Here is a 25,646-nt window from a genome sequence, read left to right as displayed (position 1 = left end):
AAATGATGAAAAGCAGCCAATGTAAGATGGAAACATTTGGATTAGGGTCAATTAGGAAAAAGGGAGAATCAGGCCATGGGAGGAGATCATTTGTATTATTTAAGCTAAATGAGTGTTCCTGAATGCTGGCTCATTATGTTAGTCTTTAATTTGACATATAAAAGGTGCAGATGTTTCATGGGTAAGTTCAATCTAGCTGCAAGCAGCTCTGTGAGGCTGCCCTCAGACACACCGATGCTAACGTTTACAATCACACCATGCTGCTGATTCATGTTTACCATATTCACCATCTTAGCTTAGCTAATTTCATTATACTGACACTTGTTTTTGCAGGTATTTAGTCTTAAACCAAAGTACTGGACAAACTGATATGTCGACCTGATGATAGCACTAGATGAAAAGTTAAGGCATCAAAGTTATTATAATTCATCCTGAGGGGGACATGAATGTCTGTGCTAATTTTAATGGCAATACCATCAAGATATTTCACCAAAACTACAAATATCAATCTGAAATAGATTCAAGCGATCACAAAAGTCACTATAGCATTCATTCTTTTGAATCATGTCCACTACATCTAGTCTATTGAATCCATGTGGTCCAGATTGAAATGTATATATATATATATATATTTCAGTCTGGACCAAAGTGGTGGACAGACTCGTCAATCCACAGACAGACCGACATTGTCATTCCTAGAGCCATGCCGCTAGCATGGCTAACAACCATGATTTTTTGTTTATTAAGCTTTACATTTCACTCGTCTAGTTAATTTTCTCTAGCAGCAGTCCTTCATTAAAGTATTTTAATGAGAGGCTCGTGTACTTGTTTTATTGGATTAAACTTCATATCTAATCTCCCCAGTCTCTCCTGAATAGTGCATGGCTCTGTTCCACAAACTCCAACAGAAAGAAACACTTACTTTTGGAATGTGCTTCACTGAAGAGCTTTTCTCCATATGGATAGTGAGGTTGCTGTTTCCTGACTATCTATCCAGAGAGAGGTTATTACAGAGAGAGGGATATCATGGTGCATTATCCACAGATAGTCATATAGTATAAAAACAATCATGGAAATGTACTGAGCACTTTGTAAGAACATGACCAGCTGTTTAGCTGTTTTAAAATAGGAAAGAGGATGCATGCTGCTTCCACATTGCACTTTTACCCTGCTTTTTTCCTCTTTGAACTTACTTCAAACATTAGTCCGTGTGTGTTTAGTGTCATGCCAGCCATGTGGATGGCATATGCTAACATTGCAATTGGTTTGGCTGGTTATAGGTGTGTACGGTGACCAGTAGCTCTTGGTTATGTCCCTGATCTGTAACTTTGATGTGAGGTGGTGGATGCCAGTGGTGGAAAGGTGATGACTTAGGGTAAACGCTTGTATGGAAACAATTCACGACCCACACAGTACAACAGTAGCCACATGAAAGGCCCCTTTGTGGGGCTCTGCTACCTTACAGATGGTCAGCTTCCCACGTCCATTAAATAATAACAGTACTCTGATCTCTCTGCGGGCCAGATGTGCTGAATCTGACGCTAAATGGAAACAAATCAGCCAGGCTTTACTCTTTAATTGAGCACTGGAGTGTTTATTTTCATGAGACTGTCATAATAGACTCCAAAGTTCCCATAAAAACTCAACTGTGAGGGCAGATTAGCCCATTTAGCACCCCTAGACAGTATTTTCCACATGAGACGAGTCTTAAGTGCAGTTCTGCTGGTGGCAAGACTTCCACACGGGACTGGCCAGATCTTTAGTCACTCCTTATTTCTGCTCTGTGATCTTGCACTTAGAGGCACCCCTTGTAAAAGCAGCAGTCGCGGGGAGGTCGCCCTGACATCTTTATCATAATTGCCCTAAATACCCCCATTAGAGAAGCTAGCCAGTATCCTCAATAACACCAGTCATCCCTGGTAGCACTGGTGCATCTAATTGCCTGGGCCTTTTTTTTGAAAGATTGCCTGACATCAGCACGGCTCCCTGTGGGCTGGCCCTCTTCATTCTCTGCCCAGCAAAGCATATCGTTATCGCAGCCAGCAAAGAGACCCGGACTCCCTGCTCCTGGATAATTAACTGTCTGGCTTAACTGCATAATGGAAAAAGGAACATTGGAGGTATGGTTGTTTTTCAAGCAGGCCTTGAAGAGGAGAAGTATGAGACAATACTGGGGTCATCCATGCTCACCATTTTTCTGTGGGATGGATGATAATGTAGAAGGATAGGAAGTCATATTGTAGGAAGAGATTGGTTATGGGGGATTGGCTTCATATGATAATGAGGCCCATATGTTAATTGCTGAGGAAGCTTGATGAATTCCTCCAGCCCAGCTCTCCTCTCCAGTGCTGGCTCCCCTATCAGCTGTCCCCAACGTCCCCCACTTCAAAGGCTTGAACCATCTTTACATAGCACTACATTTTCCCCGTCTCTTTCTGCTTCACAACTCAGTTCCTATCAATGTGTAAACCCCCACCTCCCAACCCCCCCAAAAACACAAAAAAACCAACAACAACAAGAACAGCAACAGCAGCAACAGCAGGAGGGGGAAGTAAAGGGGCGTCTGCCATTGTTTGACATTTACAAGTCTCTTAGTGAAATGCATGATGCACATCCTTGAGTGTGTGTGTGCGCACGTGTAATTAGAACACGGCAGGCATGTGTTTGTCTTTGTGTTGTTGTATGGTGGAGGTATCAAGGACAAGTGCATTAATGAGCACCTGGAGAGGAACAGCTTGTGTCTCCTGGTTAGTGTGACCGCGAGCAGGGCGCAGACTCCTTCACTGACTCAGATGACGTGACTGATGGAGGGGGAGGTTTCTGTCAGATCTGGGGCACTCCCAGGAGCTGCAGTTTGTCTCGGCTGACAACAACGCTCACCAAAGTGGCCCCCATCCCACACATCAGCTGGAAAGGTGAGAGAAGATGTTGTCCTTCCCTCTGTACTTGGAGTCCTACTGCTCCTCCTTTACAAAAGTCTTTGGTTTTCTTTAAAATGGTTGTCTTCTTTTCATAACCTTTTGTTTCCTGAAAGTAGCATGTACATCTGCAGTAAGTGGCGCCTGCAAAATGTTTACATAAATGCATATAACACGCTATGTGTTCATAACATAGGGTGTATTATGAAGTCAAAATGATCTAATCGAAACTTTAAAATCTGGACTTTAATATATAGAACTTCTATCAAATTCTTATGTCACAGACACAATTTGGTAAAACATTCACACAAAGGGGCAAAGATTAGAAGTTTCTTCTGTATTCTAAATCATCAACATTTGAAATAAAGAATTTTCTCCAGCGGTGAAGGTCAAACCATATCATCATGGTCAGTTTGGTCAAATAAGGATGAAATAAATATCCCCCAAATGTCGTATTGATGTTCTGTGAATGGCAAAAGAACAAAGAGATAAAGTCATATCCTCGGTTACATATGGATTGAACAGGATGCACATGGAACCAGAGACTTGGGAAAGCAGCCGGATTTTGGAGTTTGGCATTGCTTGAAAGTGTGCTGAGATACTGAGTCTGGTCCTTAATGAAAAAAAAGCACATAGAGTCATCCTTGCCACTTAACAATCATAACACTGTCTTCATGCTGTGACATTGATAATAACGGTCTTATTAGATTTGCTCTGTGGTATTACATTGCAATACTAATAGAATTACATTTGTGCTGCTAATAGCATTACATTCACTCAAATATCTCACATCCTCAATCAATGCACAAAACAACTATGCCCTGTTTTGTTCCCTGCAGTAGCTCTGACATAAAATACAAAAATGTACAAGCATGTAGCTTAATATGTATACATTATCTCTCATTCAATCAAGATGTTTGATGTAGCATAAAGGTTCATTATTGCCCTGGAAACAGCGCTTAACAATATAGCCGTTCTGGAGCTTTTGATCATATCAAATGATCTTTGGTAGATTGTTTTTAACAGTTCTCTATAGATTATAAAATTTTCATTTTTTCTGAGCATGTCTGGTTAATGATTAAAAGTGGAAATTTGAGTATCTACAATTCCACGACAACTGGGTAAACTCCATCTGCTGATGAAGACCATGTGATATGATCGATGGTCCAGATGAGCCACTAAATGGACAATATCGTCGTAGTGAGAGTATTCTGTCAACAACAAGACATTTGCTCTAATTGGTGTTCTGCAATGGGAACTGCCATAAAAATAATGACAGATGTAGTCTTACAAGTTCTAGTCAGCGACGGGTTTTCCAGGTTCCTGGCTGCTGGTTTTATAAGTACATTGACCCTCTACAACAGCTTGAAACACATTATATTCATTACAGTAGAGCATCTCTTCAACTGCTCAGGAAAAATTAAGCTCGGAAAATTGGAACAGCATACCACGCAGTACTTCTCTTCTCTGTGACTTCTTATTGCCTGCTTTTATTCAGCGCACTGGGCTTTGGTGAACAAAAAACTGAAACAGGTAGAAAAGGCTCAGGGTGTGGAGATTGTGCTCTGTTGCAACTTGAGACAGGCCTTTGAAGTAAGTTCTCCATCCAGTCAGACTTACTTAGCAGGTTGGATGGTGTTTGCAGAACTGAATATGCAAGCAGTATTCTCCAAAATACTCCACAGATTTGATAAGGTTATCGATACAGTACTTCCTCCTAGCAGTTTCTCTATTGAAAATCTCCAGCCGAGTCCACGGGGACATTTGTTCTTGTGTTACAGCTGCCCATGTTTACCACCCTCCACCTCAGGCTCTTTCCACTGAGAGAAAGATGCTGGCTAGGGTGCAACTTTGCAAATCCCACCTGGATGTGGCATTTGTAATAAACAACCTAGGGGCAGGGCTGCCACCCTTTCTCTTTTCACTCCCAGCGCTCCTCCTCAAGCCCCTTCAACACTGTTCATAAGCTCCCCGAACAACCTCTAATTTGTGTTGTGATTAGTGCCATGTCAATTGTGGTGTGTTGTTTCCAAAGTAACTCCACGGGTAACATGTGACATAGCTGTTTCACCGCTTGCTCTCGTTTTCTCTCTCTTTCACACACACTCACTCTTCATCACTGTGATAGCACACGAGGGGGAAGATATAGTTATTCAGGGAATTATCTGCCTCATTGGTGCCATATCTCATCCCATGCTTTTCTGCCAAATGGCCGTGTTTCCATGGAGCCTGCGTGTGTTTACTGTGACGTGCCATGGCAGAGCCCTTTCTGGTACACAGGGACTTAGCACACAGCAGTGGAGGGTATTTCAGTCCCTGTTTGGAGTTTTGGGGCTTACTTCTCCAGCTCTCCCCTCTCCTCCCACCTGCTCTCGTTGCTGTTCCTTCACTGGTTGCCTGTGTGGCTGTGTGCCGGTGCTCCTGGCCCTGGTCTTAGACAGACAAGGCTAATTGAAAGGGAAGGCTGCTCTCTGCTGATCAGCTCTGACAGCAGTGTCTTGCCAGAGGTGGGTGTGCCACCCCATGCTGAGAGTTTTCACAGCAAAATAACAGTGCTGTCGTGAAAAACACAGACCGTGCCACGATTACCCAGGCAGCTTGCCAAAGGAGCCAGATGAATTCTGCGGACAGAAAAAAGAGGGGAAACCCACTTTGTCTGCTATACGACTTTAGGGAAGAGAGCTGTGCCAGCATTTAGTGAAAATCTAACAGGCATTCTCTCATTTTGTTCAGGGTTAGAAAGAAATGAAATCACATCTTCTTCTTCTTTTTTTTTTAAAGAATGCAACAATTAATGATGATGTTTGATCACAGATGTACAATCTGTCCTTTTCTGTTGCTTTCCAATGTTACAGAATAAAAGGTATTTTTCATCCGAAATTTAATATTCATAGTTAACAACTGGCCCCCTTGTCATCAAAACTCCACTGAAGTTCAATCAAAAAATGAACACATAGGACGTTTCACAGCTTTCTCCTAAACTACTGAAGATAACAAGCATAACAAAAAAATTTGCACAAGCCGAAAGTCAACTTTTTTACCACATAACTTCCTATATTTTTATGCATAGTTGCATGATTTTTGGAAATGTTTTATGGAGCTGTAAAAAGATGAAGGCACAGGTAAGAACTATGAATATGATGTATCATAAGTGAATTGCCATTTTCAGGTGAACTATTCACTCAGAATCAGAATGCAGTCGTCTCATACAGCAGCTCATTTTCATTTGCTTCAGGTTCTTGGATAAACTGCACCTCTTTCAAACTTTTGTGTTGTGTCTTACCCCGCTTGCAGGTCCTTTCTACTGCCCATAACTGAGGTGCCATGATCCAGTGTGACTTGATGCACCAGGACAGGCTGGGACCCCTCAGCAGGCCCACAGTGGACAGCTGTGATTACTGCTGACAATAATTTATGGTCCCCTCTGATTGAAAACATGAGAGCTGGAGATAGAAAGGCTGGTGCGGAGTCAAGGCACCACCTTAAGATATAAAACTGAGCCGCAGCTGCTGTCAGAAGCAGGACTCCTGCCAAGCTCTGCAGGCCTTCTGCCCATCCAGACAAACACAAGCTCTCATTTTGCTCTCTTTTCTTTTCCTTAATATTTTTCTTCCTCCTTTTCTTTGCCTGGTTATCGATCCTCTTCATTATTTCCCTAATATATATCTTGTTAACGCTTCTTTCATATTTTGTTCTTTATTTTCAACTTCATGCAACATCAACCTAAATGTCCATCATAATATGGAGGTGTGCTGTTTGTAACATTTGTCTGAAATGAAGAAAGAACAAATACTTAGCCACCCTGGCTGATCAGGTGTCTCTACAGTGAGCTTCTCCAGCCCTGAGATTATCATGCTAATCCTAACAATAGCAATGTGCAGCTGGTTTGAACAACTATCTGCACCATTGTTTATGTTGTCATCCCTGCTGGATCGCACTCATGAGGAGTAACCATTTTAGTGGATTTGCATGTACTATTTCAATGCCATATCCAGGGATGAAGAGCTCTCCCTTTAAAATGATGTATGTTCTGGGTATTATGTTCTATTTCTAAAAGAGGCCTTGAACTAAAGAGAAGGGGTAGAAAAGCTCTTGTGGATATGAAACTGGAATTAAACAATCCCTAGATTGAAATGAAAAAGATTTAAATGGAACCAGATGGGATGAAATCTCAAATACACTTGAGTAAAAAAACATTTGCTTTTAAAACAGTTTATCTCTAATTCTCTCTTTGATTTCCTCTGGGATTTTTGATTATACTAAATTGAAAACTGACTATATGTTGAATACATGTTTATATGTATTAATATAAACATTTAAACTTCTTGTAATTGGTTCCTTTTTTCTAAGTAGTTTAAGTTTTACAAATGAGTTCTAGTAAAGGCTTATTCAGCTTATCACACTCTGCTGGCTACCTGTAAAAATAGCACCTCATTCTAAGAACAGAACATGTTTCCTCTCAGAGCACAATGGTTTGCAGCAGCCTCAGAGTTATGTCAACAAGAGAAGGAGTTGGAATCCCCCCCAAATTCAAGGCTCACTACTTTATCATCGCTCAAAAAAAGCAGCTGATGATTAAAAACAAAAGACAAATCTGTGTTGACTGCCAAACAGCACCAAACCTCCATCAATCGGTAGGTATAACAAAGCAACACTTAAAAATGACAAGGAGCACAGGAGCCCTGTGATAGACTGTCAACCTGTCCAGTAATACTCCCTTGGGGGGACAGGCTCTAACCTCCCACAACCCTGAGGATAAGCTGGTATAGAAATGCATGGGTGGTGGAGGGAGACACAGAGAGCGAATCACGACATCATCAAATTAATAAATAGTATTCTTCTTCGTAGGGTAAAGACATCCCGCATTCAACTTCCGAATCCATAATGCTTCCTTTAAGTTATGTTCATTCGCATTTGGTGGGTGTGTTGGAGAGGAAAACTAATACCAACCCATGAAGAAAACAGAGCAGTGTAGTGTATATATATATATATACACTACACTGCTCTGTTTTATGATTTGCCGGCACTGAATGGGACCTTGGATCTCAGACTTAATAATGTTTTTTCTACTCTGTCAAAAACAACTCAAGAAAGTTTTGTAATTCAGACAAATGAAATTACAGGACAGGTTTGGTTCATTTTTCCAAGTAAAAAGTACAGAAAACAATTAACAGAAAGTGGCTTTTTGTGCAATCTTTGCCATGAATATACAGTGTTATGAAACCCTACAGTTTGTTAGTGTTTTCAGAACATCAGAATGACTAAACAAAGTTTTATCCTCGTGCACCATGATTATAGGGTCACACTTTGCATGTTCTGTCTGAAGATAGCTTTGTTCTTAATTTCATGTGATTACCCTTTGCTACTAGGTTGTGGTCATTAATCCCTCCTCCTAAAGTGACTGACAATAATTCCTGCACTTTGTCCCAGAGACACCACAACCATTCATCACTTTGTCACCTCTCACAAGGAACTCAGTGGTGTCTATGTATCCACTGGAAATAAATCTGATTATACTGTACATAATACAAGCCTCCTTGACCACATATGATAAACTAAGGATAAAGCAAATAAAAACTCCAAAGAAAAAGAAATATGTTCATTTAGACCTGTCAAAATGGTGCCAGATATCTTATTAATGATATTTAAAATATCTATTGTACTATTAGAGAAAAACCGAAGTGCAAAAAGTAAAGCCAACATTATGGCAAAGTTGCAGTTTTTTCCATGGTGGTTGATACCGCTTGCTTGATGTTTTTTAGCTCACAGAAGGCTGATAGTATCAGACTTGCTATCTCTTTTTTCGCTCTCATCTACTTCTCTCCCCCTCCGCCTTCCTCGCTCACATTCACTCTCTGCCACCTGCACACACTCACATACGCACACATCGATGACATAAAAAGACTGCTTTCTGATGAATAAATTTGTATATTTTAGAACCTATCCCTGTTTCAGCAAGTATTCTCCAGAGGCCCTGCATTCTTCTCTCCTGAGTTCCCTTGCAACCCAGTGGAGTCATTAGTCTGCTTGCTGTATTGAACTCTTTAATCATCTGTGTGTTACATAAAAAGAGGACTATTCCTCAGTGACACACAACGGCATGCTCAGCTTGGTTGGGGCTTGCTTTGATGTATATAGGCTGTTGTGTTGTGTCTGCACTACAGGCTTCTTCAGGCTCAGTTTTTCCATTTCTCTGTGGAGGTGAGATAAGATGTCAGTCTTCCTCTTGTTGCAGTAAAGATGTGACTGCAAGTGTAAAGTTTGCTACTAAATAGGAGCCTGGAACCTTTGTAGACATACTTCCTACTACAGTGTAGTCCCAGGTTTGTTCCTGTGCCTCTGCTATCTGGATCATGTTAATTTCTCCTGTGTGATAACTACTTGCATGGGTTTCATTGCTAAAAGCCCTTGATTATAATTCACATATTTACAACACTTTATAGACCCTTTTCTTAAATAAAAAAACAGGGATAAGATGAAACCTCAAATATTTTCCGATTCTTTGGCTGTGTAAATGTAATTAAAACGTAATGTACACACACACACAGGCACATATACATGCTGCATCAGTGTTCCATAGGGACGGAGGCAGGCGCCTGGTGCCGTGGTATCAAGTTGCAGGTCTGTCCGACACAATGGTGAGGAGTTGCCCTGCAGCTCGGCCTGAGAGGGCAGAACAATGGAGCCGCAGTGCAGACAGAGCAGCAGAGGGCACGACGAGCCGATCTGTCAGCCTGGCAGAGCTGTGAGGGATACTCCGGCCCCGGACCCTCTCCTCGCACATACAATGGAGAGAGGGAGGTCAAGAGCATGAGGGAAATGGGGGGGAATTCCCAGCATGCTGTAATAAAATAGAGACCTCTATTTTGGTGGCTGAAGAAATAGGACACAGTTAGGCTACACCCAGAATACATCATAACTTTCAACGATTACAGTGAAGTCATTTCAGTGGGTCAGCATGCAGCTGGAGATAATCAATTTATGGGTCAAAGGTTCACTCTCTTGGATCACTGCTCATTCCTTTTGCATAAAAGTAAATGGCTTGTCTGTCTGACAGCTGGACCTGTACCATGAGACCATTACCGTGCTCTCTTCATGGTTTTCAGAACTTGTTACTGTGAAATCTGGTTATAAATTACATTTTACTTTGAGAATTTTTTTTTCTTCACATTCCTGACTTTTTTTTTTAAATGATGTGAAGGATTTTGTGGGGCACGTGTAAATAGACAGTTCAATATGTTGAAAAACAAAAATTGAATCACATCAAGCCATGACATCCAATAAAGCTGAGTGTGTCTGATCTCCTACACCACTTACAGGAAGAAGCATATCCCGTTGGACCAATTCTGCTATGTGTTTATGCAGCACAGCCACAATATCTCCACTCTTTGCCTTTTATCTATTGAGCACGTGTACAGTGCCCCGATCTGTTTAGGGGGACTAGGCTGTGTACAAACTGAGGTCCTGAAGACTAGAGCCTTCAGAGTGGTGACTAAGGGGGGCTAGTAAAAGCCAGATTTTGTTAAAGCTCTTAATAAGGCACAGTGTGATATATAAGCCCGCAGGCGGCAAAGCTCTGTGTGCAAACACTTCAACAACTCGTGTGATAGGGCAATCTGTAGCGAATGGCCTAACAACTGTGTTATTTCACACACGACCCTATTTGGCCTCTCTGATATCCTTAATTTGGTAGCTGAATTTGATATAGTGCTGCAAATATTTGCTTAGGCATACAAGAACTCTGTTTGCCTAGTATGTTACGATAAACAAACCGCAATGGTGTACTGAATGTAATAAATGTTAAATAGTGGATGCAATTATATACTTCACATATCTGGCGCTGCACACTGAAAGCGCTCTTTGTGGACCCCAGCTTGACAGATCGTTATTCCGCTTCCTGACCACCTAGGGTTACATTCAGAAATTAACTGTTTATGAGATGCCTAGGGTAGATGGCACATTTTTGCCCATATTTCAGTGTGAAGAAAATATAGATTTTGATGCGGAAATTTCGCATTTCAGGAAGCACAGACTACATTAAAATGCACAGAGAAAACAAGTACCACTTTCATGCAGATCTTAGATGCTTTAGATTAGAGTATGTACTGTATTAGGAGAATAGAAAGTTGTTGTTTTATGCTCTGTTCTGCTTTCTGCTTTGATTTGAATTTTTGAGCCACAGACTCAAAACTTGACTCATCCTTACCTGCTTTCCTTTTCGCCCGCACTATTCTGCTATTTGCGCTCCTCTATACCCTTGCCATTACTGTACGCCATAGCACGTTTGATCTCCTTTATGTATTGGCTTTTTTTTTTACCTCTCTGGAACCCAAAAAAGCTCATTTCTTCCTACCACAGTATCACCTATTATTACTATTATGTCCATGAAAACACTTCAATAAATTACAAGGGAGATATTTGTGTCAGACAAGGGTTTAATAGATTTTTGCAATGTGGCGTCAAACTGTGAGTGGGGTGTAGTTACATCTCATGCACCACAAACACATCTAGTTGTTTGTTTGGAAGGCTGAATATACACAAGCATCAGTCAAATGTATGCAATGTAATGCAATGTCAACTGTGTTTTCTTGATGTTCAGCTATAAGTCAAAAATCTCCTTCAAAGAGGATTTTAATCTAATCCAACTGCTGTGATCAATTACCTCATATTCAAGCTCAGAATGGGAGGAGTGAGTATGTGAGATCAGTAGAAAGTGGGGCATCAGCGGTCAGCTGTATTTGGATTATAAGTGAACATGCTTTTAGCTGTGCAGCTTGCTGAATCAGCTGTTACTTTGCAAGGATAGTGAATGATCTTAATCCTGTATATCTAGGTAACCTCTGAAGGAGGAAGAGTACAAGAATAGTCTAGACATCATAGTCAAAGACAAAGAATAGAAGAGATTAATGCAACTGTTCGAACATGAGTTAGGGATCTTTTGTTTTTATAGAATGCTTTCTTTCTTTAGTGACCGGTAGAGATACTGACATGCAACAGCTGCCATACTGTGAAGAGGAAAATAAGTAATGGGTCCTGTTTTGCATTGCAACTTTATATCTTGCTCTGCAGGAATGCATACATACCTTGCAGTTTCACAAAGGCACCAGTAGTTCCTCCTACTTTTTGATAGTTGTTATGAAGTAAGCTTTTCTCGGGATGGTGACAGCTTGCAGCACTGGTGTGAGAGAAGGAGAAGACAAAGCGCTCTGTACTTCGAGGCTGTGTGTGATTAATGACAGAGGTGTGTGTTGCAGTGGGCACCCTCGGAGCAGCTACAGATCAGTCTTCCTGTAAGACAAATCTGACACTCACCAACCCACCGCCCCACCTGCTACCCCCTCACCACCATCAAAACCTCAGCTCCTCACAGCCAAGTGCACCCAGCACGACATCGCGCTCATAAATCATCCCAAACAAAGCATGTTTAATCTGTGACGCGCAGGCCTGACACGCAAATTTATTACCTGTTGTAGGAAAACTGCATGTGCCCCACTGTGTCAAGCCTGTATTTACCTTTGAGAAAGCAGTAAATACTGGAAAGACAAAGTCTGTAACAAAGAAAGCTGATGATGGCAGTGTCTTTCAGGCTGAATTCAGGAGACAATGCCCTGCTTTACTCAACGATCCCGCTGCCTTTTCATGGTGGATGACATGCTCGCACGACTTTCTCGACTGCACTTGCCAAAAAGATTTAGGGATTTTTCTCAAGCACATTTGTAAAACATGAATACCAAATTATCTCTTGTGGATTATAGTTGGATAGATGCTCAGTGCCTGGTATGAGTCATAATGCTTAGTGGGAACTGGGCACCTACTACCTACAATTGTGTGATAGGCTAGGTTTTTAAAAATTAACCGTGCAGCAATAAGACCATTGTGATGGAATATGCATGTAAGATTGTGCTCAGTGTTTAAAGGCAGTAGTGTAGTAGTAATTCAGAATGTGTTTTTTTTAATGTGGACCAACTGTACACAGTATTTTAGGCCTCATTAACATGTCACCTATCAGTTAGAAAAGTCTAACATTGGAGCGGAGTGTAGAACACTGTGTCTTCTCTAAACCCTGCCTACAGGTAAGCAGTGACAATATATTCAGATATCTTTAGCTTTCTTGCTATACAGTCTGACAAAATGAATTACGTTATCGTTTGCTTGATGTGGAATCGTAGCTAAAATGCCAAGAAGAACTGGCTGAAAGGCAGAAATTAGAGTGGTCTCTCCCACACGTTCCCTTTGGCAGGATCCTGCTCATCCTCAACATGTCTTTACACTGTACATGGTGGGAATGAGAAGTGATGGCACCTGCTGACTGGCTTTGGCGATGTCAGAAACTCACACGTACACACACACACACACACACATACATGCAGCAAGGTTTTCGCTTATGATGCAATCATCAAGTCAGAAAATCTGTGAAATTAGCCAACAGTGAATGCTTAAGTACAAAATGATCGTTATGCCTCATAGAACATCAGTGTTTCCCCCCTAAAAATGAGAAAAGGCATCATCTAGACATCATGAATGTTGTTTTTCTTCTTTGAATAAATGGAACCACAGAAATGTATTTTTTTAAAGAGATTATGCTCATTTTCAGGTTCAAAATCTTAATTAGGGTTGTACCAGAACAGGTTTACATGGTTTAATTTTCAAAAAACACCATATTTTTCTCATACTGCACATTGCTGCAGCTCCTCTTTTCACCCTATGTGTTGTACGCTCCGCTCTTGAGCTACAGAGTGCTGCATCTTACTTGTACAAAATCTTTGTTGGGAGTTGCACATGCGCAGTTCCCAGGAAAGGACTACTAGCCAATCAGAAGCAGAGAAAGGCGGGTCGAAACAAGGTAGTGTGATCCAAAACAAAACCGCTTCAGATTGCGACCGTAACCCAGCAGATGGTATAAGTTACTCACAAGTCCACAGCCACACAACATCATTGTTCCACATCTTACCATAAACCACTACAAAAATCGACATATTTCAACTCAATTTTACATAAAAATTGGCCAAACAATTTGAACGTTAGCTTTCACATTGGGTGTAACATTAGCATTATAGTTATAACTTTAGCTGTGTTAGCCAACGTTTACAACAACTCCGCACTTGAACAGTCTGTGAAGTTACGTTGCCGTATTTATTTTAAATATAATTCACAACCAATAAATAATACTTACAGGTTGTGATTGTGAATTTCCAGGCCCAAACAGAGTCAAAGTTGCATCGTCTTTTAGGACTAAACATTGAACTGTTGCCGGTGTTCTGACAATCTATGCTGCCTTGCCGAAAACTGCTACCATAGCGCAAATTGATAGACTCGACTCTAATCTGCCCTGCTCCGTTTTCCGTTGCAGGTAGTACCCAGAGATAGTACGTAGCTTGTCGTCATAGCGACGCCACACACAACTGCAGCAACATAATGTTCAATGCGACACACACACAGCGATCCACACAGCTTTCTCTTTTTTAAGTTAAAACGTTTCAACATTACTCAGAATGTAAAGACAGATAATGAAAAATCCTCAGATATGAAAACCTTCCAGCTGTGTTTTCCTCTGCCGTTGTTGCTGCAGCGGTCTGTGTGACAGCGGGAGCAGAGGGCTCTGTGAGCGAGCGGCTGGCCGGCCTCACACGCTCCTCCCACGATTTGGTACAGGCTTCCCCCGCAGCCACTTGCGGAGCTCCTCAACTCTGAAAATATTCAAGTACATTTTTGTTCCGCCATCACTTCTCATAAAACTGTCAATGTTCGAAATCTACACAGCTGATTTCTCACCTCAAAAAACTTCTCAGAAGTGGATTTAGTGATGAAATTCCATACGAAAACTGTAAAATATAAAACTTTCTGTTGTTGGCCTCTGGCCCATGCAATGATGATGCAGTGAATAGTGACGATTCTCTCTGACCACTCAGCAGTCTGTCATGTTTTCACTTGAGGTGATACGAAAAAAAATACCTGGAAGCAGGTACAGGTACAACATTTCTTCAATGGAAAACCAAACAATGGCGAGTCGAGCCAAATCGAACTGGTACTGTGCAGTGGAACTAAAATCTAAAATCAAAGGGCCCCCGCTTAGACTAGCTTGGTTTGAGGGCGTGCCTGACCCTGCTAGCTGCTTGGCAAGCTTTATGACGCGTTTTCATTGTGATGTCACAGGGAAGGAAGGGAAACGGCTGGACTACAAACGAGCTGTTTTCAAGCGGTTCAGAGCAGTGCTTTCTGTGGGAGATGGGAACTCCCTTTGGGCTGGACTTTTTCACTTTGCAAACCTATTACATGCACAAAAAAGAGATATAACTAAATAAAGGAGAGGGGAAAAGCCAAAACGCATAATACCACCTCTTTAAAGGAAGACATTAGAGAAAGTGTCTTATTCCATTTAGCTTATAAAAATTAAAATGCATGTTTGTACGTATTAAAATTCGCTAACATCGACCAGCAAACTCTGACATTTTGAATTATTTGAGTCATTCCAGGTGATTAATTAAATAATACTTGAAATTAGGGACAAAATGAGTAATGGTAAGAGCAGTTTCATTCCTGACCTTGTTCAATTTTTAATGAGCTCAGTACGACGGAGACTGCATTTTATAAATGGAGCTATAGGCTCATGTGAATATTGGAGATAATTAAAGAGCTTGTGCTATTATCTGGATCTCTGTACATCTGCAGGGGGAAAAAGGGGCCCATCAAGCAAACAAGACAGGATGGATGTTCGGGCTACTGCACAAGCATTCAGCAGTGTGATAAACAGAGAAGAATACTTTAAGAAACCCAAGAGACTTGTAATCCCAAGAGAGATCATCAGCTCATCATAAGGACCTTTGTATGCTGTCGTTCTCTGCCTCAGGAAGAATAGCATAGAAGCTCCACAAAACCTACTGCAGAGAGTCAAAGTTGTACAGAAGTAAGATATAAACAGACAAACACATCATAGAACACCCATGAAGTCATCCCAATCATTAAACCTGTATAACACTGCTACTGCATTGTCTTGTTTGGCAAAAAAACATTTGACTGCAGTTGACCACTAAACCAAAGTGGACGCCCCTCTACTGACCCACATTCACTGAAGTTCCCATAGCGCTGTGTTATCTGCTCCACTTTCCTCAGCGAACTGATATCATGAGCGTTTTCATTTCAAGTGTCATTCCTTCTTATTAACAGTTGTGTGCTATTCTATGCTATTTGGAGCCGGCAGGCCTTGGTTACTTTTAATTACAGTGGGTAATGAGAGAAGAGATCCAGACTGTGAGACACGCAGTATTTTTAGATCTTGATCTTGATTATCTAACACATCACTGTGGTCTCCCTCAGATACGACTTTGTTGGAAGAGTTTTGTAGCATCAATATGATTAAAATCACTGTGGGTGGAGAATTTTAGCACTTTGAATTGGAATCAATTAAATCACTCAACACTTTTTTAAGTACTTTGCTGTAAAAACCCTTCTAGATTTGAACACGTTTTCACTTTCAAATTAACTTTGTTTAATAAACCCAATTGGTGCTTATCTAGAGGAACTCACACTGCAGAGTATGTAATGGGTGACTATATTTTAGAATTGTTATCTCAAAAGTCACTGAAACCGCAGCATGGCATTTGTTGGCAATCTTTGTCCCATGACTGAATGTGTAGTGTGCAGCGAGTAGAGGACCAGGGATTGGTGAGGGCTGTTTTAATGAGCCTCGGATAATTACATTTATTTCAGAGCTCAGTGGTCGGATTGTTGTCTCAGAACATTTTGTGTCTAAGTGATCTGTTTGTGTTTTTCTCATTTACAAAATAAACATCTATTTCTTTCCTCGCTATCATATTGTAGATCAAACTTGACTTATATAGCCTAATAAAGCTTGCTGCATGAGAGGCGTGTTTTAGTCCCTTTTTTAATTGGAGAGAGAGTGTCTGGGTCTATTTGTGGTCTGGCGCGATGTTGGAAACGCCAGCTGTCGCGCATCAAAGCCTTGCCGGAACAAACTATTATTTGGCACGTCCCTGCAACTTGTTGAAATACATCACTTACTATATCATGCAAAATAGGTTTCCCCCATTAATTTTAAACCTACCTCACATGGCAATTCGATAAGTAAAGTTTAAAAAGGACAGTTGTTATCTACATGAAAAAAAATTGTGACTATGAAAACTTTTACTTTAAATCAGACTACACTGAAGAATCGCACAGTAACTTATAAGCATTTTCTCTAAAACTATTCACTATGTTTTAGAAATTTACAGCTTTGTATTCTTTCCAGTCTTTTGTGAGAAGAAAGAAAAATCCACAACACCTTCTGGAGTTATGACTGACAGCTGTGACTGGTCCATAGTGCCCTGAGCCAAGCCCCATCGCATAACACATGCCCAAAATGTCTATGTCCATCTGGGGTCCTACCCTTCAAACTACTACACCCCTCTCTCTCACCCCACTCTCTGCCGGCAGAGAGACCAAGGGACAAGAGGAAGAACAGGGTGTGAAGACAGGCCTCTTAGGGCTCGGAGGGAAGCATCCAAAGCCAGCTGGTCTGGCTTTGAGGTAAATCAATGGGCAAGTGAAACAAAGGCAGCAGAAAGAAAAGGAAGACTTGTAGACAGAACGAAAAGAAGAGATAACGAAAGTCAAGACTTGTAGGGGGAAGAGTGACAACAGGTTCCGTGAAGGCGTGTGACAACAACAAACAGGTGAGACACAGGTGATAGGAAAGGTCTTGACACAAGATTTAAATGTGATGCCAATTAACACTCACATTGTTTCAAGCTTGATTCAGGTGTCTTCAGTGAATCTAATACAAGATTTGATCTTTTGTGTGATTATTTGGATCTGAGAAATTATCTTACCACATAGATGTTAGCATCATGTTGAAACTTAAAGGTTCACTGTCTAAGTTCTAGTGGTAAGGGCTGTAAATTGCAACCAGCGGCTCATGGTGCATTCATGTGCTCCTTGGTGGTCCCATTTCCCGAGTTGTGAAGTCGTTCTTCTGACTTCAGTGTGTGTTCATGTGCTCTTAAGTCAAAATGTGGAATCAACGTAGATGCTACTACAAAGATGTGTTGGATTAGCATTATCAGAGCATTTAAACAACATGCAGATATCTAGGTCACTCTACATGGACAGGAAACTAACTGTTATAACCATTACAAATGACATGTTTGCAAAATATGTATATGGAATACCCTGTCCCATGTACATTTTATTTCTCTTTTTGCAATAAAGAATTTCAGAGGAGAAAAAAGACTGATTATTCCGACACCACACTCACCCCTCCCTACTGTAGAAACATTGCGGTGCAACATGGCGATGTCCATGTGAGAGGATGGCGGTGTATGTAGATAGAATTGACTCATTCTAAGGCAATAAAAACATAACGGTTCATTATGTAAGGTCTTTATACACCGCTGAAAAGATAGTTATGTATATTACATTGCATTCCTGTCAATAGATCCTCCTAAATATTACCCGCTGAACCTTTAATGAGCTGATCTAAATTACTTCCTTACTGTTGGTTGCTTTTTTGCTATCGTCACTTTTTTTGTTGCTGGCATCACTTTGGGAAGATGGGAGGGTGTGTGTCGACACAAAAGTGCTGCTGAAGGAGATGCTGAGAGCAATTTGCATCCACACTGTTGTCAGTAGGCATCAGCCTGAACTCAGTCCGAACCACTACACAGCACAAACTTTACTGATTGAAAACACTCCAAGAAAACAGCTGGGGACTGTTTCTGTCTGAGTCTTTTTTGTCACGACTATTGTTACTGTCTAATGCAGAGAAAAGACGAGAATAACACATAACCTATAAATTGATCTGCAGATAACATTAAATGTGAATAAATTTTTAGAAAGCCAATTCTATCCAAGTATCAGAGAACAGATTTAGATGAATGCAACTATGCATCGATTTAAAGAGAAGTTATCTGATCTTTCTAGCCCTCTCATGCAGGATTTTTTTAATATTCAAAATTGGGCTACAAAACAAATCCATTTACATTTTTTCGAAATTCTGTTTTATTTTTTTTAATTATTTAACAGTCCACATATGTGGACACCATGCAACAAAGGAGTAAAATGCCCCACCTGATAATATGCAATATTATGTTTATGCTATGTATTTAAGCTCAATAGTTGAAAATGAACAGTAAAACACATATTTTAGGAACAAATATTTATAACTGTAGTTACATTGTTATCCTTATGTAACTTTGTGTTGAATCATCTCAGTTTTTCATCTCAAAATCAACAACAGATTACATAGTTCTAGTTAAAACGGATTTATTTACAGGATGTGAGTATAATGCTTATTCTTATTTCTTGTAAAGGCCGCAGAGCAGTCAAAAAGTTGCCATTTAATGCTGTAATATGCACTTTTGGATTGTTATTTATGTTTATATATTTGTTAAAAGTCTGTTTTATTATAATATAATACAATTCGTCACATCTTTGAAAAATTTATATAGATACTGTATACTAGCAGGTTACAGGAATCAAACTTAATGCAATCTGACTCCACTGTTGCATAACATCCACATACAGGGACAGTTGGTTTTTGGTGTATAAAACTACACTTTACTCTGAATTAGAATTTATAAAACATAAACCTGTTAATAATACTTTACTGCACATACTAACATATATATTTTTTTACCATGACCTCCTTGATTAAAGGTTTTTCACAAATATGCCTGAGGCATTTAGCACATGGTCATCACAATCGGCCATCTTAGATTGATGAGGTCATCAAGCAATAAATATTTATTTGGAAAAGTAAATTTGGAGAGTAACCAGTATTACGACGTTGCTATCAGTCAACTAACACTGTCCTCAAATGACTTAGAACATAACTTTGATATATTAACCCACAATAGAGTTAAAATAACTGTCTACAAATGTGGAAACAATGCATGAAAGGGCTAGGTTGATGTCTCACGTTGCGTTTTGAAATCAGTGCTTTTGTGAGGCATTTTGGAAATAATTCCTTTTTACCACATAAGCACCTTTGGGTCCAACCCACATTAAAGGAAATGAATTTGGTATAATTGTATTACAACATAATTACCATATAGGTTACAGATATGATTAAAAAAATAAGCCTTTTATTCTTAATGAAAACTTGCCAAAACTCTCATTTGGTACTCAGTGCATACATCAGAAATTTTAAAAATAACAACAGTGCAACAAATAACATTTAAAAGCTATCCAGTAATAGTGCATTACCCTACAATGTAGCTGCAATCTTATGGCACAAAATAAAGGACTTGTGTGTGTATATGAAGCAGATGGCAGCACTAAAGTAAAAAGTAAGCATCACTATGGATACCATAACAACAATATCAGTTCCCTTTTGGTTTAGTCTTTTTTCCCCTTCCACATTGAATTAGCATACATGTAATGTGCAGTTATTCTCAGCTGAGGTTATAATGGACAAAGTGACTCTTATGTCTATACTGGCCTGTCAAAACCTGGCAGGTAGAATTTGTGGGTGATTTGATATTGTTTGTCTTGAGCATGAGTTCACATAGTAAAGCGAAAGTGGACTAACACTCAGGCAAACTGCAGAAAGAGACAGCCCTCGTCGCCTCATGTGGCTATAAAGCATGCTCCCATTTAACCTGAACCGGTGCATGGCCAAGAGCCAAGGGTAGGATAATGCAGACTAAATTTAATACATTTTAAGCAATTATCTTTCTAATTCCACCATTACTGCAGTTTGTTGTTATAAACAATGACATAAGAAGGATGTAATTATTGTGACTTTAACACACACACACACACACACACACACACACATATATATATATATATATATATATATATATATATATATATATGAAATGGGGTTAGTATTGCAGGAATTGTTTTGTATATGGACATTAAAAGCCATTAAGGACAGTTGGGACTCTTTGGCCTAGAGCTCTGGGGAATCAGGGGGGATGAGGAAGACTAGACGCAGCCTTTTCCTTTGGGACTGGGACTAACTGGTGGAAAAGATAGCACAAAACACTAGGGATCAGGCTATACTAGACTAATACAAATGAGCTACATACAGCAGCAGCCATACTTTGTGGAAACCCTTTTCCTTCATTAGTGAGCAAAACAGGATGCAATTAGAAGAGGATGTCTAAATAATCACGCATTGTTTCACTATTCAGCCAGGGCCATGGTGCCATCAAATCACGGATTCTGTTTGCAGAGATACCAGATTGTTTTGACTGCTACTTCTAAATCATAGAATGTGGCTATATTCAAACTTTGCAACTGTATCTGTAGTTTAACATTTCAAATGACACTTGAAGTATTCAGTAATGTGTGAAGCCCTATGACCTATCTAATGAAGTCGTATGATATAGAAGCAGTCATTCAAAAGCAACAGGCCATGTCTTTACTATGAGATAACAAGTAGCTTAATGTGTGAAGCTTTTGTGCAACTTGTGGAAGCCAACTGTGGTGGAAGCAGAGAATTGAAATCATTTCCTCAATTAAAAGTAACAATATCACAATGTAAAGATACTTCATTATAAGTCCAGCAGAATACTTACTTGCGTTAACAGATTAAGTATGAAATGTAAGATTTGCACAAAATCTGAGATTAAAATTTTATATAAATACATAAAATATTAAACTATGGTTAGAGCTGTCTATGTGTCTAAACTGAAGTGGAGTAGACGTATTAAGTGGAAGAAAAGGGAAAATACTTGAGTGAACTATGTGCTTGAGTAAATATACTTACTTTCCAACACTATATTCATGCTGCATGTAGCCCTATTAACTTGTAATAGGTTTAAATTGCTACATTTCTTCATAATAGCTGGCCATATGCATGTAGTTACCCCGTATAAACCTGGCAACACGTTCATCCAATTCATATTAAATACATAATTGAAACAGTAGATGATAATTGCTGGATTTCTATCGCACCTGCTTCCTAATGCCAGTAAAAACCGCCCAGGCACCAAACCTCCTCTGATCCTGCACATACACGTGACATGTTCATATGCGAGTCAAACAGGTCCCGCCTTCCTCCTCTAATTGGCTGTTCAACAGACGCTGCAGATTTTTATTGGCCGAGTGGAGTGCCCTTTAAACCAAATTCCATTGCTGTTGTCTTAGAGATGTGACGTCAAATGTATCTAATGTGATGAGGCTGAGCCGAGTAATTTTGGAAAGTAGTTGTCCAAATGTAAAGTCAGTCAAGAAGAAAACTGATTGTACTTCACTTTTTATTGTCCTTGCTTCAGACAGTTTTTGTTCGCTGTTTTTGCCTGTTGGTTCAGCCAAAGTTTCCATAAGTTTAGTCTGCTTTTTACTGTAACTGACTCATCGTCTTGGCTGTTTGGAACAGAGTTGTTATATATGACACAAATAAAACAACAGCAATATATTAAGAACTAGTGTAGCAATCAGAAAAGTAGGGTGTGTGTTGTCTGCTGTGTTGTCCAACACCTCTCGGATTCATAGTTTCTTTGTTATAGTCTAGAAGCGAGACTTTTACTATTTGTTCTAATGTTTTGACGGCAGTGTGTGTGTGTGTGTGTGTGTGTGAGAGAGAGAGAGAGTGAGAGAGAGAAAGAGAGAGAGAGGGAGGAAGGGAGAGAGAGAGGGGGGCAGTTCGTCAGATAAGGGGAGGAGACTGTCACTGACAAGAGGGAGACTGGGTTTTCTGAGTTTGTCAGCTCCCCCTAAAATAGCAGTCAGCGTGTAAATGTGAACTGAAATTACGTTTATCCACTGGAGCCACCGATATAGAGTGTCTATACACGGCGACTGGCTTGGGAGTAAAGGTGAGTAACGGAAATAGAAACAATGTTGAGTATGGCAGCGGTCCTGGAGCTACAGTGAGTGAGAGTAGAAGAGCGCAAGAGGGAGACGTAGAGTGGATCTGGGAGACGTAGATATTAACTGGAAGTCTGTGTCTTATCTATCTATATTGTCCGGGGTACATGCGAATATGAGATAGAGAATGTAAAAGCCGTGTCGTGTGACTTAACATCCGTCATGTTGAATTATCAAAAAGGCCGTAAAATGTGTGTTTAAAGGGTGCAGTCAGACGCGCGCGCTGTTGATATCAGTCAATCGCGAGAAACTTTTACAGGATTTATCGTGAACACTAATACGCCGGTAAAACGCTATACTGTAGGTCCTTCAGGGTGGTCTATCTGTAAATTATGATTCTTTAAACTCCCTTACAGTCAATTGTGGGATCTTAAGTGTTAAGTGTACTTTGTAAAACAGGCGCATCGTTTGCGCAAAATAGTAATCAATGTGTATATAATAACACTGTTGAGCCATCACAACAGCTGGGAACAGTTCGCACAGTGAATAACCCGGTTAAAGAAGTTGAGGTCTGATATTGAGTTTGCAGCAGATTGTATGTTTACACATTATGCAACTCCCCCCAAAAACATGTATATCCTAGGTTTTCAGTTTTGCACATGGGCGCTAAAGGTTGCCAGTTTTGAAAACTGCTTGACGTTAGTGGTTTTGAAATCTAGATGGTGCTGGTCAGCCCGTGCACGGTGACATCACTACCCTTGCTTACTGACATATACATGTTGTCACCAGTGTTGTCTGTGTATCTACTACATGCTATAATTATTTTTAAGACTACATGCCTAGCACATGTAGTTGCAGACATCAAGCTTAATCTCATATCATTTTGGCACTTTCACATTATATATACAGTGATTAAGGTCCTTATATTTGACTTAGTCATTAGTTTTTTTAAGAGCGATGATGGGGGGTTAATGGCTGGTTAAAGCTGAAAGAAGCTCAGCTGAATTGCACCCAATCAGGTGAATTAATGTTTTGGAGGTAATTAGACTTCTTTTTACATACTCGATTATTACCTGAAGATCCCATTATTTTATTATTTAAAATGACATGCAGTGCACAGTAAATTTCAGTTTGGTAACAGAGCTTGTGAGAGAGGATCTTTTGCTCTCTGGTGGGTCATTGAATCTCTGGGGCATCTTGTGACCCCTCACCAGAGTGGGTAACGGTCAACAGTAACCTGACCTCCTAAAATGTGTCTAGTGTATGCCGACACCATACCTGTCTCATTAACCCTGTACAGAAGGAGGCTTTTTTATTCACTTGTAACACAATATACCACTAAGGTAATTTGATATTGTTCTCTACTCTTTCTTCTTTTTGCAAGTTAATATTGGTATTGGTATATTTTGTGTTTTTATGTTATGCATACAATCCAGCAGTTCAAACTGTGCATCAGCATCTTTAAAAGCTGTGTAGTTGGTGTGTTGTTTACCAGCATGTGTTTAAAAATCATTATGTTGCCCTAACCCCAATAGTAAACATTTTACTACTCACACTGTATCCCTCAGTTATCAGGTCGAACCAATGACACGTTTTATTGTTAAAGTAATTCTTCAGGGACATGAGTTGTTATTGCATTACAAAAGCATACTTGTATTTTTCACTGTCCATTTTATGTTACTGCTGTTCTGATGGCATTTACATTACCATACCAGCTGGCTGTCAGTGATTTCTAAAGCAAAGCAGTAAAGCACCCTCCAATCTGCAGTCATTAGCTTCTGTGCTGCCCCAGGCCTCTCCAGTAATGGGCCTTGTTGCTCATGATCCACATCACGTGAGCTCTTATGTCTAATGTGTAGATGAGGGATTCTTTCAACGCTGCTGATATGAATATCATTTTAACAATTTATGTCAGATATTAGTCAAAGGGATGGATATGATGTCTGTGATGCGACAGATAGAGCCGGCGTGTTTCCCATGCATGCGGTGAACTGTTGCTCTAACCTCAGAGACCCCAAATGGTCAAACTTAGCCATTAAGCAAACAACACACAACAGGGTTTGATAATATATCTATCAGATTCCACCCTGTATTATTTAATACGGGCTAGATGGAGGATATTCCACGATGACTGCCACTGTTTATTAAATGTTTTAGCCTTGTTGCATATTATGTTTGTGTGCCCCTGCATGTCTCTGTAAATGTGCGTAAGTGCGTGTTTGCGTCTTAGCACAAGTTCTCAGTGGAAAGGGAGAAATGAGAGGTGGTGACGGTGTGAAGAACGGGCAGCTGCAGCATCTTTTACTGCACTCCTCATCCCACTTCAATCTCTGTGCCTCAGCTTCTCCTTCCAGGAGAAATGTGGAGTGTGTGGGCGAGTCGGATCTGCAATCAACGCTGGTTGTCAGAAAGAGAATGCTGGCGTTTACACGATGCCTCTGAATCACTGAGTGAAAGTCTTTCTCCTCCGCTCTCCTCCTCCCAGGACATTTTTTCCAAGGAGGACAAAACACCAGAAAGCTGAAAGCCAAGGATGTATTGGCTGAAAAATAAGAGATAGAAACTCAACATTCTTGGTCCAATAAAGACGATAGTGTATCTTTGATTGTTTGGTAGGCCAAGATGTTTCCTTAAATTTAGCTAGATCGTTACAGGTTGTGGATATTACCATTGCTTTACAGTTGTTTTTATACATTTAAAAAAATCGTGTCATGATTGTGAATATATTTTTTAAAATCTTATTTTGCATTTTGCATGCAAAATTTTTTTTTTACAACATTGAAGTGGCATCTATACAGGGCTGGCTGTTATCTTAAAGTGAGCATTAAATACAACTGAGTTTTCTGGCTGAGAGTGTGAGCATTAAATACAGTTTTGTGGTTGATTTGGTTGATGAAACTGACTATTGAGGTGAGACCTTTTATCATTAATCATTAATGTTTGTGTTTGCTTTTTTCCTTTGTGCGTTTA

The 25,646-nt window shown here is 40.1% G+C and overlaps 1 protein-coding gene across 6 annotated transcripts in view; it reads left to right on the top strand.

Annotated features, from left to right (window-relative positions):
* Positions 1-17,348: 17,348 nt before the first annotated feature.
* Positions 17,349-25,646, top strand: part of mef2aa (myocyte enhancer factor 2aa) — a 64,594-nt gene continuing 56,296 nt past the window's right edge. For 5 of the 6 annotated variants that reach the window (XM_038705373.1, XM_038705370.1, XM_038705367.1 and 2 more), the window contains exon 1: positions 22,524-22,684. The gene's annotated coding sequence lies outside the window, so the exon portion shown is untranslated. Of the gene's footprint in view, positions 17,591-22,523; positions 22,685-25,646 lie in introns of those variants that run through there. The other variant, XM_038705368.1, reaches the window with a different exon arrangement.

The sequence above is a fragment of the Micropterus salmoides genome, unplaced genomic scaffold (assembly GCF_014851395.1).
Source record: "Micropterus salmoides isolate LMB-PRFRI ecotype aquatic unplaced genomic scaffold, ASM1485139v1 Ms_hic_scaffold_8, whole genome shotgun sequence".
Classification (NCBI taxonomy): Eukaryota; Metazoa; Chordata; class Actinopteri; order Centrarchiformes; family Centrarchidae; genus Micropterus; species Micropterus salmoides.
Note: the sequence above shows the minus strand (reverse complement) of the source record. Positions and strands in the feature narration are given on the sequence as shown.